At 47.5% G+C, this 17,045-nt stretch overlaps 1 pseudogene; it reads left to right on the forward strand.

The window, feature by feature from the left end:
• Positions 1–17,045, forward strand: part of LOC140214398 (uncharacterized) — a 48,108-nt pseudogene that overhangs the window by 20,887 nt on the left and 10,176 nt on the right.

Consider the following 17,045-nt stretch of genomic DNA (forward strand, 5'->3'; position numbering starts at 1 on the left):
TAAATCAGGACGAGGAAAAATAATTGTCGCAGTTCAAGAGGCAAGGCTGCGAAAACGTCGAACTGTGAAAGTCCTCACCGCAGTCGCTCGAACATAATCGAAGAGTTTGTTGACGGTGTTCACGCATCTGTACTCGTGGACACTGGAGCCGCCGTATGTGTTATGAACACTAAGCTTTGCCGCTTACTTCGGAAAGTCACAACGCCCGGGGGGACGCTCCAAGCGTCTGAGAGCAGTGAGTACCAGATCGCATCACGCTCCGTTTTTAAAATGTTATCGTGTGGAAATCTTGCTGAACACTACCAATATATTATATCATCGTGTTCGTAAAGTCACAAGGTTTCCGAGGATACCGAATTCGTGCACCTACGACGACTTCACGAAGAACTATCGTCACCAGAAGATTCGACGCACATGTGGAAGTACTAGCGCTAACGTCGACATTGGCCGGCGACGCGGCGCGGGAGGACTCTCACCCGTGCCGGATGTGGTGCTTGTGTGTGCTCGCAGGACTCGAATCAACATTTTACGGCCTCTACGGACCTTTCCTAACGCCAAGAAAGTCGAAGGTGAGCCGTTCCCCCCTCTTTTCAGACTTTTGAGTGGGAAAAGACTCACGTTTTGACGGAAAAGCACAAGCCTAAGATTGGGTTTACTGCTGCGGACGGCCGCGGTCAATCCTTTTCCTTTGGTCACCGAGCATGCCGGACAGGGCTTAACAATTCTGAAGGCCATATGGACGTAGATGAGCCGATTTTGGGCCCCTCTCGGGCGTCAGACCTTCAACCAAATGAAGCGGGGGACATCCTGCAACATGTAACATCAAATAATGAGGCGCGGGGATATAGCGACGCGTCTCTCGAGAACGCCGATGATATCTCAGCGTCTCAAACATGGACGGAGGACGGGTGGCACACCGTTCTATCACGTAGCAAGAAAAAGAGCTGTAAGAAAAGCGAAAAGGAACCCGAAGAGGGAACCGGAAGGAATATCAAGAAATCCGAGGGTGACTCGACAAAACATAGAGAGAGCCAGGCTAACAGCGACTTCCGACGTAGGAAACGCCGTGGAACTCCGCCTCTCCCGAAGGATGACATCAAGGTCATTTTGAGGCCACACAAGGGCCTCATGGTTGAAGATCTGCTTGGATCGGAGCTCGCTATGGCAGTGATAGGGGCCTGCCAGAATACTTTTGGAGGCAGCAGTTTTTTGCTGCGGATTCATCCGGGATCAAATATTGTCATATTATGTACACCACACGAACAAGTGGCGGGACGGCTGCGCGAAATCAGACAACTAAGAATCAGGGGGCAGCTTCACTCCTTCAATGCATATGTGGCAGACCCAGAAGATGTTCTGCGAGGCATTATTCACGGCTTACCACCCGGAACACCTCAGGCGGAACTAATGGAGAACCTGCGGATCCGCACTCAAGGTGTGAAGATTGAAAGAGCCCGCATGCTGGGCTCGTCCAAATCGGCGATAGTGACTTTCACCGGAAAGGTGCTTCCAAGGTGTGTGTACTTTATGGGAGCGGAAGCGATCTGCTACCCATACAAACCGACAATACAAGTTTGCAATATATGCCGTTCAACGGGTCATCGTACCGATGTGTGCCCAACACCCGATATCCTCATGTGTTCCTAATGTGGGGCAACAGAACCTAATCAGGGGCACGAGTGCTCACCAAAGTGTGCCATCTGTGGCGACGAACACGCGACGGGCGACAGTTCATGCCGAAAGAAGCTAAAGAAAATCGCCCCCCGAAGGTCTAGAATCGAGCAGCCTCGACGGAAATCGGAGTGGGTTAATTCGAAAAAGGACTTCCCCGAACTCGAGCAACAAAGGCACCCTCGATGGTTCAGCTCGGAAAGGGAGGAATCAATGAGTCGAAGGAAATCCCGATCAAGATCACGATCAGGATCAAGACCAACATCGAGGGCACGCCAAACCAAAGCCAACAAACCCGAGGACACCCCTTGGAAAACAAACCTCAAGAATACTTCGACCAACAAAAACGACAGGAAGACATCCCCCCAGACCGGAACCGGAGCAGAAGAAGCAGCTGCAAACCGACCAAACAATCAGGTGAGCTTGGCGGGGGTCGTGTCTCCCAGTGCTCCGATAACAGACAATCAGCAATACAGAAAAATCATTAATGAAAACAAAAAACTAACGCAAGAAATTAAACAGCTTAAGATCCAAATAGAGGCAGAGCGCCAAGAATTCCAATTGGCAATCTCCTCATTGCAAAAGAACTTCGAAAACACAGTTAAAACGCTGCAGGCCTCTGGCTCGGCGGTCAACCCTAACGGGCACGAGTCACAAATACATCCCACCCAAGAAAACGAAATGGAAGTAGGCGGGGGAAGAGGTGATGAGCTTCTTGGCATCCCCACGCACACGAACAACATTATAAAGCAAATCCAGAACCAAGTCCAAGAAAATAGGAGTAGCATTGCGAATCTCCACGGCCTTTTAACAAATTTCATGTCAGACATAAAATCACTCATCGGCGAGGAATTAAGAATCCAGAAAGAATATGTAAACGAGACTGTGGGGAGCTTGCAGAGAGCAATTAATAAGCGTCCTCTTGCTACCCCAATCACCCATAAACCATCAAAGGCGGGTCGGGACGACGCGGAGGCTCTCGTACATCATGGCTCAAACTAAATCGAAAAGTGCGGAACAATTAGAGATTTGGCAATGGAATTGCCGCACTTTTCACAAGCGCGCAGCCGCACTCCAAAATTATATAAACGGTGCACCAATCCGACCAGATGTAATATGCCTGCAGGAAATTGGCCCCAAAGTGGTCAAGCTGCAAGGATATTACACCCTACAAAATACAAATTGTCCCCGCGTTGCCACCTTGGTGAGCAGGACTATCGCGGCCAAAGCAGAACAGATAGAAAATCTTCAGATCAATCATCAGATAATAAGCTTATTCCCTCTAAAAAGAGGCAGGGCAAGAACTGTAATACTAAATTTGTACAGTCCCCCCAAAAACAGGAATGAAGATTTTAGCAAACTCCTTGCGGAGGCTCTTAAAATCTCGGGTACCAAGGACCGCCTCGTGGTGCTGGGAGATTTCAACGCTCCCAACACCGCATGGCGCTACCCAAAAGACACACCCAAGGGAACGCGTCTCGAACACGCTGCATCCAGGCTGGGGCTGAGCCTGATCACACTCCCCACCATGCCCCCTAGGATCAGCAACAGCGTCAGTAGAGACACGTTCCCGGACCTCACTTTCACACGCAACATCAGGGACGCTACCTGGACCAACCTAGATGAAAATCTAGGAAGTGATCACTTCCTCATCAGCATTTCCCTATCAACTCCCAAACTACGCCGGGTGGCGGGGGAAACGACTCTGACAAACTGGACAAAATTCCGACTACACAAACCTCCACCCAATGCTGAACCGGACTCCATGGGGGAATGGTCCGATTTCATTAAAGCAGCACACGGGAGGGCATCTAGAAAGATTACACGGACGGTGGAAATACCGGCGGTAGACAGCCACCTCCTAAGCTTGTGGGAAAGCAGGCGTAAGCTGCTAAAAAGGTGGCGAACACAACGCTTGAACAGAAACCTTCTGGGCAGGATCGCAGCTCTGGCATAGGAAGCAAATCAATATGCCAGTAAATTGGCAACTGAGGGCTGGATCCAGTTTTGCAGTTCGCTACAGGACACACTGAGCACCGCAAAAACCTGGACCATCCTGAGGAATATCCTAGAGCCGGAAAAGTCCAAAACCGCCACCAGCAGAACATTGCAAAGGATCGCGGAGGAATTTCCAGGCACGAATGAAGCATTAATAGAGGCTCTCAAGGAAAGATATGTCGGAGGGAGCGCGATACAGTCAACAGGCCAAATTAACTATACGGGCGTCCAAAATGCGAAGCTAGACGCCCCAATATCCACGGAAGAGGTTTTTGCGGCAGCCCAGGCGGCCAAGAAGAATACAGCCCCTGGCGCCGATCAGATTACCAACGCTATGATTAGAAACCTTAATGATAAAGTCATAGAAGCTATCCCTAGGCAATTTAATGAAAACTATTGGCTTAAGGAGGAGATCCCCGAAGAGTGGAAAACTGCAACAATTATTACAATACCAAAACCCGGAAAGAAGCCATCCCTGCAGGCGCTCAGACCCATTTCACTGACGTCTTGCATGGGAAAGCTCTTCGAACGGGTCTTACACACTAGGCTTCAAAATTTCATTGAAGACAGCGGTTTGTTCCCGGCCACCATGTTGGGCTTCCGCAACGGCCTCTCGACACAAGACACGTTTCTCTTGTTACAGGAAAAGGTACTTAAAGGCGTACCCAAGGGTGGGGAGCACCTATTGCTAGCTCTTGACCTGAAGGGCGCCTTTGACAATATATCACATGAATCTATACTTTCCGAGCTTAATATAATTGGCTGCGGAGAAAACGTCTTCAATTACATTAGACCATTCCTCACGGGGAGGAAGGCTACGATAGTAATATCGCATGTCAAATCCGATCCATTTCAAATGCCCAACAAAGGTACGCCTCAAGGAGCGATCATGTCTCCTCTACTTTTTAACATCGCCATGTGTAGACTTGCGCGGACCCTAGACGGTGTCCCGCTACTGGGGTATACTATTTACGCGGACGACATCACTCTTTGGGCTACGCGCGGGTCTCTAGCAGAGAAGGAGCAGACCCTCCAAGAGGCGGCCACTGCAGTTGAAACCTTTGCCAGGGCCAGCGGTCTCAGCTGTGCTCCCGAAAAATCGGAGTTAATACGCATCCACGGGAAACGATATAAAAGTAATGGGAACATAGAAATTGAAATCGAAAATCAGCAAATCAAAGAGGTCACTGTTGCTCGGATCTTGGGATTCTGGGTTCAGAGCAACGGCAGGGCCAGCCACACCATCAATTTACTAAAGTCGGCTACAAAACAAGTGGCAAGGATGATTCAAAGAATCACCTTCCACAAACAAGGCATGAGGGAAAGCGACACTGTCCGTTTAGTACAGGCGCTCGTTATCAGCAAACTAACATACAGCCTCCCTTTTCACACACTCAACAAGAGTGAGGAGGAGCTGGTTGACACTATTATCAGAGGCGCCTACAAGGTGGCCTTGCGCTTACCGGTAGGCACCCCGACAGACAAGCTCCTTGGCCTTGGGGTATACAACACATACTCCGAGCTCAAGGCGGCAACTTTAATTTCACAAAGAAGCCGACTTAGCCAGACGAGATCGGGCAGAGAGATCCTGGTTCGGGTGGGTATTCCACCACACCCCCAAAACTTGGACGAGGTACTGGTGGATATTCCCGGTCCCGTCCGAAGCAGGATCTCGGTCGCTCCTGTCCCGAGAAATATGCACAAAGACAGAAACAAAAAGCGAAGAGAAGAGAGAGTGAAATGGCTAGGCAAACTAGTCAGAAATAATGAGAACACCATTTATGTTGACGCCTCTCAGTACAACTGGAAGCGTGCAGTAGTTACTGTCATAGGCAATGACAAGACTAGCCTAATCTCCAGCGCGTCCCTGTTCACGTCCTCTATTTCCAAGGCAGAATGCTTCGCCATCGCCTTGGCAATCAAGGACCGGGAACGGACGGGGCCGTCGTACAACACCATCATTTCGGACTCTCAGGAGGCGTGCCGCTTCTTTATGAACGGCCGTCTCCCTTTCAATGTTAGCCACCTTCTGGGAAAGGAACTCAAGAATACATACAGACTGGTCTGGTGTCCAGGACACGCAGGCCTGGAGGGGAATGAGAGGGCTGACGCTCTAGCTCGAGAGCTCACGAACCGAGCGGAGCAACCATCGCACTCCCATTCACAACCCGCCGCTTCACAGGGAAGCCGTCGCGAGGAGGAGAATAACGAGCTGGCACGTATGGCACCACGCGATATTCTTGCTCACCAGCGCGGCATGCGGCAAAAATACGGCGCCCCCCACACATCTTTGCAAGGGGAAGACGCAATAGATCTCCGCAGGATTCAAACGGGGGTCTACCCAAATTTATTAAGATTGAGCAAAATTTTCCCAACGATGTACGGGCGTGCCTGTCCGTGGTGTAGCGACTCACCACCGTCTTTGTACCACATCTCATGGGGATGCCAAAATAGACCGCCGAATTTAAATGCCTACTTAGTTAGGTATAATCTAACCAACACACTGGAGCAATGGGAGGCACAACTCGCCAGCTCAGACCCGAAGGTGCAGAAGGCTCTTCTTGGTCACGTTCGGCTAGCGGCAGAAGCCAGTGGAGCCCTGGACTTGGGGCACCACCCATCAAGCTCCTAATCCCCTATCCCCATTTCCCCAGTTCAATAAAGTTATTCTCTCTCTCACACAACGCCCCTTTCTGGACTGTCCCTCCGCACAGCCAGTGCTCAGCATGTTCACCTCTTGGCGCCTTGCAGTGCTCGTGTTTTCATTGCCGACGCTCTATATGCGCCATAGAATTCATCCCTTCCTCGTGTTCTCATGACGTTATCCTCGGCTGGGATTTTTTCTTGCGCCGCAATGCCGTTATTCATTGCGCACGGGCCGAAATGGAACTCTCGCCGCTGTTAGGTGTCCCGCTCACAGACAATTCTTCGCTATCGAGTAAGCTACTGGTTCAAGCCGACACCCACATTCCTCCGAACGACTCAATGGTCGTGCCCTTGTCCTGCAGCGGAATCTCAGACGCTGTTGAAATACTGTCTCCATCTGACCGCTTTCTCACTCGGAAAGGTATGCTGCTGCCTTTTGCAACAGTGGACATCGCACAGGACTACAGCACCATTTTCTTTGCACCCAGTTTCCATACCCTATGTTGCTGCTCCGATGGGAATGTCTTGACAATATAGAAGCAATCGAAGCAAGTTATGTAGAGGATACGAGCAAGGTATGGACGCGCGCAATGACAATTGCGGTGCTCTTTCAGTGCGCTCAGTGCTCTTTCTATGTGTGACCAATCACCCAGTGATGTGTTCGGTTGTTCTATTACCGATGCCCTTGCACCGGTCCATGGGTCTCAGCTTTTGTGCGTTCTAGAAGAATTTCGTTCTTCTTTCGATGTAGGGCAGTCTTCCCTGGGCCGGACGCCAACTGTTACACATCACATCGATACTGACCCACAACCACCATTGCAGCAACGTCAGTATCGTGTATCTCCTGCAGTACGTCGTGTAATCAACGAGCAAGCTAGACGACACGCTTCGCCGCGAGGTGGTACGACCATCAAAAAGTCCATGGGCATCCCCTGTCCTCCTATAGTTACGAAGAAAGATGGTTCTGTGCGGTTTTGTGTGGACTACCGCTGCCTGAACAAGATCACTCGCAGGGTATCGGCAAGTGCCCATGGCAGACGCCGATCCGCCGAAGGCAGCTTTCGTCACACCCGACGGCTTATACGAATTTGAGGTAATGCCTTTTAGACGTTGTAATGCGCCCGCAGCGTTTGAGCGCTTGATGGGCACACTTCTGCGCGGCTTGAAGTGGCGCACATGCTTGTTCTATCTTGACGACGTTGTTTTTGCTCCCGACTTCACCACGCAACTTCAACGGCTCCGGTCTGTTTTCACGTGCTTAAGAAACGCAGGGCTACGATTAAAACCCACGAAGCGCCGATTTGCTACTAGATTCTAGATTACGTCTTATCCAAGGGTGGAATTCTCCCCAATCTAGCCAAACTGCGGGCGGTCGCCAAATTTCCTAAACCGACGTTTATCAAAAATTGATCAGTTTCATCGGTCTGGTTCCTACTTCAGACACTTCATTTGTAATTTCGCCACCATCATGTCGCCCCTGACGGAGCTGCTTAGAAGTAACGGGCCCCTCACTTCGTGGTCGTCCGAGCACGGCGAGGCCTTCACAAAGCTCCGTCGTTTGCTAACGTCCCCGCCAGTTTTGCATCATTACGACCCAACATCCCCAGCCGAGGTGCACACACATGCCACCGATGTTGGCCTCGGTGCTGTTCTTGCCCAGCGCAAACAAGGGTTTCCTGTTTGCGCTGGGCAACAGTGGCTTATGGAAGTCGTATGCTTACGAAAGCTGAGACCAATTACACTGTGACATAAAAAGAATGCCTGGCCATCACCTGGGCTCACACCAAGTTCAGGCCTTATTTGTACGGCCATCCACTTGATGTAGTCATGGACGACCATGCACTATGTTGGCTGTCGTCCTTGAAAGATCCCTCAGGCCGTCATGCCCGTTGGGCACTTGGCCAGCAGGACTACGATACCCACGTGCTCTGTCGCAGCGGACACCAGCATTCTGGCGCTAAAGCCCTATCGCGCTATCCCTTTCCTTACGACAATGCCTGCTGCTCAGTATCCCACTTTACAATTTCTTCGCTCGACCTTACCACCAGGGGCGGATTATGCAGGGTTCAAAGGGTTCAAATGAACCAGGCCCTCCGGGTTTATGGGGCCCCCCGAGTGTTGGACCGCCGAGACTATGACGGTGCTTCTTCGAGCCGACCGGATGCACGCAGTCTGTCCGAGAGAACCTAGAACCTAACACCTCTGCCGCGTTCAGTGATCCTGCCCGTTCAGCAATCTAGCGAACCTGTCCATACCGCCACTGCTTCAACTGCTCGTGATGCTGGGATTCTACGCTGCAGGAACATTTCAATTCATCATCGGCGATCTTGTGAATGTTTCAGAGCCTACAGTATGTCAGTATCCCACATAATAAGCAGTGTATCAGACATATAATCGCTGCGCGGTTGTTCCGCGAGCTCGTAAAGCTTCCAAATTCTGTTGAGATCGGTGAGCTGACCGCGCTCCTATTCGGAGAAGTTCACCTTCTTGTCGACAGCGAACAAAACACTCAAAACATATGAACTACAACACGGTGAGCGCACGCAGGGCGCACAACAACTGTAGAAATGAAGCACCAACTATGCCACTCACGAGGTACACAGCCAACAAACAGGTGTAAACGGCAAAATATCGACAGAACAGTTTATTGGGCGCTAGTTTTGGCCAAACGAAAAGCGATAAGCCGACGACCATTTGCAATATTTATTTATCTTATTGCGCAGCGTTACTTTGTAAAGCCTGTGGGCATGTACGCACACCGTTAGGTTAACGTTACGGTAATTTATTCGTGCTTCAGTTAACACAACAAGAATGAAATATTTTTAGCCTCGTCCCTATAAGCGTCACTTAACCAGAAAAGTGACACCTTTATAAATTCGCCGTTAAGTGCAGTTTCTGAAACTCATCCCGAACTTATACTTTTCTTGTACTTTCATCAGAGAACTTTTCATGAAGTCCAGTTTAAGGCTCGTTCTTGAATACGGCGGTAAAAGAAACGCCAGCGCAACGGGTTCAACTCGCGCATTGTCCGTAGCCACACAGGAGAATAAAAGAGCAATATGCCAAACCTCACAGAAGGATCAGCTTCTAGCGGTGCCACAGCGGATGTAGACAGAGCGGAGCCGGCACGAAGGCTTCGCTAGTGCTTTGTCCGCAGGTTGACTAAATATCGTGTGTGTGCGCGACCAGTGAAACCTTCATGCTCTGGGCCCTTCCCTGTTCTTTGTACTCGTCGTTGTCTAGTTACTAGAGGACAATCGGATCATCTGCTGACCTTATTGATAAGAGGTTCAAAAATTGCATATGATATGAACATTGGAAACAACTGGAAGCGCATTTATTATATTTGATGTGGAGTAATTGATACGGACCCTTTAAGACAATGTGTACGTTTCCTGTGAGAGTGGCAGAGCTGCTTTTTTCATTATTTTGCGAAGATCGAGGCACAACCCACTTCTCTTCGAGACCCTTGGGAACGGTAAAATAATATTCAGCGGATAAGCACTTGAAGACATTTATTACGAGTGTATTATTACGCAGTGACTGAGTGCGTGTGTCTCCTTTTGTGTTGCTTCCGTCATTATCAAATAATATCATGCATGGGCATCACATGTGATTAATAGGTACGAGATTTTCTAACTACCTTATACAGAGCGGCAGGGTTCGCCAAGCTTCGACATTTTCTGCTCTATTTTTGCCGTCTTTGGAGACTGCAGCGGTCTCCTTTCATGGGACTGAGCGAGCGTCGCTGTATTAAATGAAGACGCGTGAGGGTGCATCCCGTTCTGAATATGTGTGAATAATAATGGCCCATAGATCTTATTGTAAACTAAATTCCTGCTGTATCGTCTTATTCTGTGAGCTTCCTTCAAATTGTAGACAGATCGGGGTCACCTCGCGAGAGTAGTTGGTAAACAGGAAGCAGCAGAAACCCGGACCATGCGATAAACTCGCGTCGGCAAGTTTATCACCAATGTCAGCTCACTTTGGCAATTTTTCACTGTCATAAATTTGTTTTGAGGTTATTCTTCACTGTTGCGCTTAATAAAAAGTAATTCTATAAAAACATACTTCGCATAACCCCCTTATGGCTTCGTAAACTTGGCTTGCAGGCTATGTGACTGTACCCTGCCACCGAAGAAGGAGCTCTCTGGCGCTCAAAAGCGCCATTTGGCAGCAGTGAAAAAAAAGCACCTTAGCGGCACGTTAGAAAAAATGCCTAAGCTCTCAGTAATCCGTCGACCAGTGAGGCCAGTGAATGAGACCAAATAGACCGTACACTCAGCGAGACTTTTTGTGCTGAAGCAGACGCAAGCGAAGCGCTCTCGTCAGTAGATTTAAACTTGAGCACGTGCGAAGAACCAACTTCATCGCACACTACGATGAAGTCTGTTTCTCCACGTACGGGCATCCCGACCGAGACAGATCAGCCATTTCTCGGTGAGGGTCCTTGCATTTCTATCGATCCCGCTGACTGGTTTCCACTGCGCGCAGCGACTGTCAACTTTTGAGTGACACAAACCCAGGATGTGTGTGAACAAGCTGGAAACATGGAAGGTGATTACTCTCGCTCGAAGAGGTACTTTCAGCCAACTGACGCGGCACCGAAGGGCTACCACCACCACTTTAAGCAAGAAATGTTTTATGCCCGCCGTGTCAACGGCTATGTCGTCTTGCCGTGAATGGCTGCTCTACACTCCCTCCAAAGGATCCGTATATTGCTTTTTTTGTACTTTGATGTCGGCAAGGACCAATTTTCGGAGCCAGATGGGTTCAGTTTATGGAACAAGGCATATGCGAAGTTAAAAACACACGAGGAAAGTGTGTGTCATAGACACTGCGTGCTTGACCTGTACAAGCGACGTTCTCTTCGAACCTCAGTCATTCTATCCTTCGAAGAGCACTACTTGGAACGCGCAACTTACTGGAGCAAGGTCCTCCAGCGCCTAGTTACTGTTGTAATGTTTCTGGCAGAACGAGGACTCTCTCTCAGGTTATCTAGCGATTTCATCGGGTCTCCCCAAAATGGCAACTTCCTTGGGATGTCTTGAGCTGATCGCCAAATTTGATCCTTTCTTTGTTGCCCATATAAAGAACATTGAGAACGCTGGACGTGGCAAGACATCCTACATCCTACCTATCCTTAACAATTGTGTGAGAGGTTGGAGAAGCCCTTGGAACTGAAGTCCGAAAAATATCAGCTGCGAAATTGCAAGTGCCAGGTAATTCTCTCTTCCGGTTGATTCTACACCTGATTCGAGTCACAGGGTTCAAGTTACAGATTCATTCGCTACGTTGCTAACGATCAGCCTCAAGAACATTTTCTCGGGTTTTTACCCATAACCAGTCACACAGGCGAAAATCTTACGAAGTCAGTGATCGAATTATTTAAAAAATCTTGGAGTCAACTTCCAAGACTGTCATGGCCAGTCGTGCGACAACGCGAACAATATGGCTGGCAAATACTCCGGCATGCAGGCTCATTTGAAAAAAAATTAATCCGCTAGCAAATTTTATTCCTTGCGCTTCTCACACTCTTAACCTGGTCGGGGCGCATGCTGTAGACTCTTGCGGGCAAGCAGATGGTTTTTTCGAGCATGTACAGTGTATATACCTTTTCTTTGTTGCGTCTACTCATCGCTAGGCCGTACTCCAGGCTCACTTGAAACAAAACACCGAAAACGGTAATCCCAAAGCAAGTCTGAGACACACGGCAGTCAGCGCGAGCGGATGCAGTGAGGGCTCTAGTGGCAGGTTCTAAAGAAATCAATACCGCTTTGATGGAACTATCCGAAGATCATGATCGACGAGCAGAAACGAAGTTCGAGGCAAATTCTTTGCTGAAGGTAATGACAACGTTGGAAACTGAGCTGATAGCCGAGTTTCGGGATAGAGTTTTGCAGCGCTTCAACACACCCAGCAAGACACTTCATACGCCAACATTGTCGGTGAATGCTGCCATAAGCCTGATGAAATCATTTTGTGATTATGTATCCGGCTTAAGAGACAGGTTCGATGAAATTGAAAAGCTTGCGAAGGAAGCGTCGTACAATGCTTCGTACAAAGCAAGCCCCCAGAGAAAGCGAAAACAATCGCCACGATACGACAGCACTGAAGGCACGAGCCCGCCAGAGCCGCAAGATCCTTCAGCTAAGTTCCGCTGTGAAACTTTCTTCGTCATGATTGACAGTCTCCCCTGCAGGCTCTCACACCTCGCTTGAACGATTACACCGAAGTATAATCGCAGCTTTTTTATTACAGATTGGAACCGCTTTTCCCGAACTCAGAGCCGCCAGCAGGCAACGGAGCTCGTGAAAAAGTATCCTTCTGATCTGGCTGGCAGATTTCCTGATAAGCTTGAACAGTTTATTTCATTTGCGAGCAACGAAGGCTGTTCTTCTGTGGCAGGCATGCTGAATCTTCTAAGTCGTGAAAACCTTGAAGGTTCATTCCCAGATGTTCATGTTGTTCTTTGAATTTTTTGTGCTTCATGGTCACAAATTGCACTGGCGAACGGTAATTCAGCAAGCTGAAATTGATCAAGAACAGGCTTCGATCAACGATTACTGACAGCCGCCTCAGCGACTTGTCAGTGCTGTGCGTGGAGATGAAGATTCTTAGGAGGGTCAATGGTGAAGATCTCATCAACAAACTGTTATATCAAAATACGCGAAAACACTTGTAGAAACGTACCTACCTGTCTTTCTTTTCTCAAAACATGAATAAAAAGAGAAAGCATGTTAATACGTATACACGCCCCATTTCAGGGTTGAATTTCTGCGAAACGCATAACGTATTTTCTGCACCGTGTCTTCGTAAAAAATTTTTGTAAGAATGAAAATTTATTCCGCAATTTATTTGCAAGAAAGGCGTCTGCAATACGAATGTGTTTCCTTCTCTTATAAAAGTGGATATTGCCTGCAAAAATATTTATGCATTACGTGTTTAAAAGTGAACGATAAAAGTGAACGAACAGATTGTTTATTCGCGACTGTTATTAAAAAAACATTTCCCCTTCTTTCATCATGAACCAACTAGCCCTACAAATCATAATGCTGTTTATGTCTCTTCGTCCCCTGGTATAGTTCGATTGCGATGACATTCTCTCCACGTGTTCTGCGAGAAAGTAGACGCCCAGGCGATGGTCATAAACACTCCGGATATTCTTCGAGTGCATACGGTATGTTTCTTTGTGGCGACTTCTAAAAAGCGTTAAACCTCATGAATTACGAGAGCATATTGCGGAAGAGGGGAGGGGGGACCTCTTTTTTTTTTTTTTTTTACCGGGCACTAAGAACTATTAACGCGGCCCTACTTACCACCATCGCGTCTAAGCAGTACAAGGGCCATTGCATTACCTTTCTTATGCTTTCTGGTCCATCAGCACCACCAACCATTCGCACGCTGCGTCGTGGAGCTCACCATTTCGCCATTCGCGACAACCTGCTTCACCGAGGCAATTATAACCCCGACGGGTGCCAGTAATTAGTAGTACCTCGCAGCCTCCGTTCAGACATATGCGCAACTTTCCACGCCGATCCGCAGTGCCCACACTCGGGTACTACTGGCGAGGGATGTACAGCTACGTTCAGAAGTTCGTTAGCTCTTGCCCCGATTGTGAGCGCCGAAAATCTCCACTCTTCCTCGCATCAGCTGGTCTGTAACCGTTACTTTGCCCTACCCGGCCGTTTGGGCGTGTCCGCATCGATTTGTATGGGCCACTTCCCCTAACATCGGCTGGAAGCCGCTGGGCCATTGTGGCGATTGACTACCTCACGCGATACGCCGAAACTGCTGCCCTCCCGGCAGCTACAACGCGCCATGTTGCCTCCGTTCCGCTTCATCGATTCATCCTGCGTCATGGAACAGCTGAGGAACTGCTCAATGATCACGGACGCGTCTTCCTATCCGAAGTAGTTGAAACCATTCTTAAAGAGTGTCCCGTTGTTCATCGGCGTACTATGCTCAAACCAATGGCCTTACACAATGCTTCAACCGTACGCTCGGCAACATGCTTGCAATGTGCGACGCCTCCGACCACACAAAATTGGGACGTTTTTCTGCCATTCGTAAACTATGCGTACAAACACCGCTACTCAGGGCATCGCTGGCTTTTCACCCTTTTTCTTACTGTACGTTAGGCACCTGTCGCACACCATCGACACAATTCTACCATACCGGTCGGATGCATCTGAATGTGCGCCCATTTCTGCCACGGCAAAACATGCTGAAGAGTGCTGCGATCTCGCGCGGGCCTTTACCTTTAAAACTCTTAAAGCCACTAGTGCTTGCCTAGACAATATTAACGCCTACCACATTAAAATTATCGCGGCACATATCGCTAACGTCCTCTCAGCTATCATTAACCTTATTTTTAAAAACGGCGTTTTTCCACGTGAACTTAAACGCGGTCGAGTCATCCCGTTTTCAAAAAGGTCATCGCACGCTTACACAAAATTATAGACCCATTTGCGTTCTTCCATTTTTTTAATAAAGTTATTGAAAAACTTATCGAAAAGCGCCTAACAAAATATTTAGATAAATTCAGTATTCTTTCCCCTTGTCAGTTTGGCTTTCGTTCTGGCTTTTCAACCAATCTAGCACTTATTTCTCTTACTGATTATCTTAAAGGAGCGATTGACGATGGTAATTTTGCAGCGTAGATATTCGTTGATCTATTCAAGGCCTTCGACACACTTAATCATACCCGCCGCGGTTGCTCAGTGGCTATGGTGTTGGGCTGCTGAGCACGAGGTCGCGGGATCGAATCCCGGCCACGGCGGCCGCATTTCGATGGGGGCGAAATGCGAAAACACCCGTGTACTTAGATTTAGGTGCACGTTAAAGAACCCCAGATGGTCGAAATTTCCGGAGTCCTCCACTACGGCGTGCCTCATAATCAGAAAGTGGTTTTGGCACGTAAAACCCCATATATTATTATTATTACACTTAATCATACAATTCTTTGTGCTAAACTTGAGGCCATCGGAATAACTGGTCCGCCTGTACTTCTAATCCGCAGTTACTTAAAAGATAGAAAACAAGTCGTTAACATTTCTGGGTACTATTCTAAAGAAGCTACTACTAACATTGGTGTACCACAGGGGTCCATATTAGGTCATCTACTTTTCCCAATATATGTTAATGATCTGCCAAGTTGCCTCTCCTCATCGAAGTGTATTCTTTACGCTGAGATACTACTATATTTAGTTATAACGATTGTATATCAATGCTAACACGTAAGCTAAACGAAGATCTCGTGAAAATTTCCACATGGTTTCAACTTAACAAACTGCAGATCAACCATAATAAGACCAATATTGTCGTCTTTGCCTCACATCAGCGATCGCCTGAGCTCCTTCAGACTATTTCCATCAACAATCACCTAATCACTGCAGTCGATCATTGCGCCTATTTGAGTGTGGAATTTGATCGTCATCTTAAATTTCACCTTCACATAGCTAATGTGAAAAAGAAAATAACGTACAGAATACGCGTTTTAATCAAAGCACCACCATATTTCTCATTTTCAAGTATGAAGTTGCTTTATTCTGCCTTTCTTCATTCTCATATTAACTATAACATTGAATCATGGGGAAACACTTATAACAGTCACCTAACTTCGTTGCAAGTTATTCAGAATCTAGCTATTAGACTAATAACATTTTCACCTTGTAGCATTAGCGCAAATCAGCTGTTACATGCACATAATATTTTGAATGTGATTGATCTTGTTAAATATAACCTGGCCATATTTATTTTTAGGTCATCAAACAATGACATTGCAGTAACCATCATACCAAAGACATCCCTTACTAATGTATATAATACTAGATTTGCAGGAAATATGAACTTCATTTTACCCATCGTTCGCACCAACTATGGTAAGCAGTCATTACATTTTTCAGCTTTATCTCTGTGGAACACATTACCATTCCCTTTAAAGTTGTTCAATGGTCACAGGTTTCGTACAGAACTTAAGTATTTTCTTTCAGCTTCCTCCGACTTTACCATTTGAGTGTACTATGTGTTATATTTTTAACTTTCACTTTGTTTCTCTATATGTCTCTCGCATTTTGTTTACTTCTTTTTTTTTTCTTAAGCTATTTTTGTAGTTTCACCTTTTGTTGTCTAATTCAAACCCTTGTTATTGCTTAATACATTCATCTGCTGCTTTTCTGTTCATTTATGGCTTGTCTCCCAAAACCTTTATTATCGGAAATTTCACATGTTGCCATTGTTGTTTTATTAATTCTAATCATCATGCACAGGAGGTCCCATTTCAGTTTCTAACTACGGGACCCCCTTCTCTATATACTTATCATGTAATTATCCCCATTTTTGCCTTGATTAAACTGATTCTGATTCAGAAAGTAAGCATACATGCCTGTTTTCGTGATTTCATTGCCATTTGAGACTTTCATTTCATTTAGGTTCACTTAGTTGCAGCAACTCAGTGAAGAGAGTCTGGGACGCGTGAAGCCGTAGTGGAGCATGACTCGGTTTCATACGGCACCTTCTTGTTTGAAGCTGGCCGAGTGACTCTCAGATAGTCGAAAAGATTTCCTGTGTATTACTTCTAGGCGCTTGTACTGGTTGTACAGTGGTACCAAAAGAAGTAACCGGTATACTATCAAGCCATCGCTGAATGTAACCGCAACTTAAAATATGTGTGGCTACACCAAGGCATGCCAGCAACGTTCTGAAGCACAATGAGTTTGTCACGACAG

Source organism: Dermacentor andersoni, unplaced genomic scaffold (genome assembly GCF_023375885.2).
Source record: "Dermacentor andersoni unplaced genomic scaffold, qqDerAnde1_hic_scaffold ctg00000041.1, whole genome shotgun sequence".
In the NCBI taxonomy this organism is placed as follows: Eukaryota; Metazoa; Arthropoda; class Arachnida; order Ixodida; family Ixodidae; genus Dermacentor; species Dermacentor andersoni.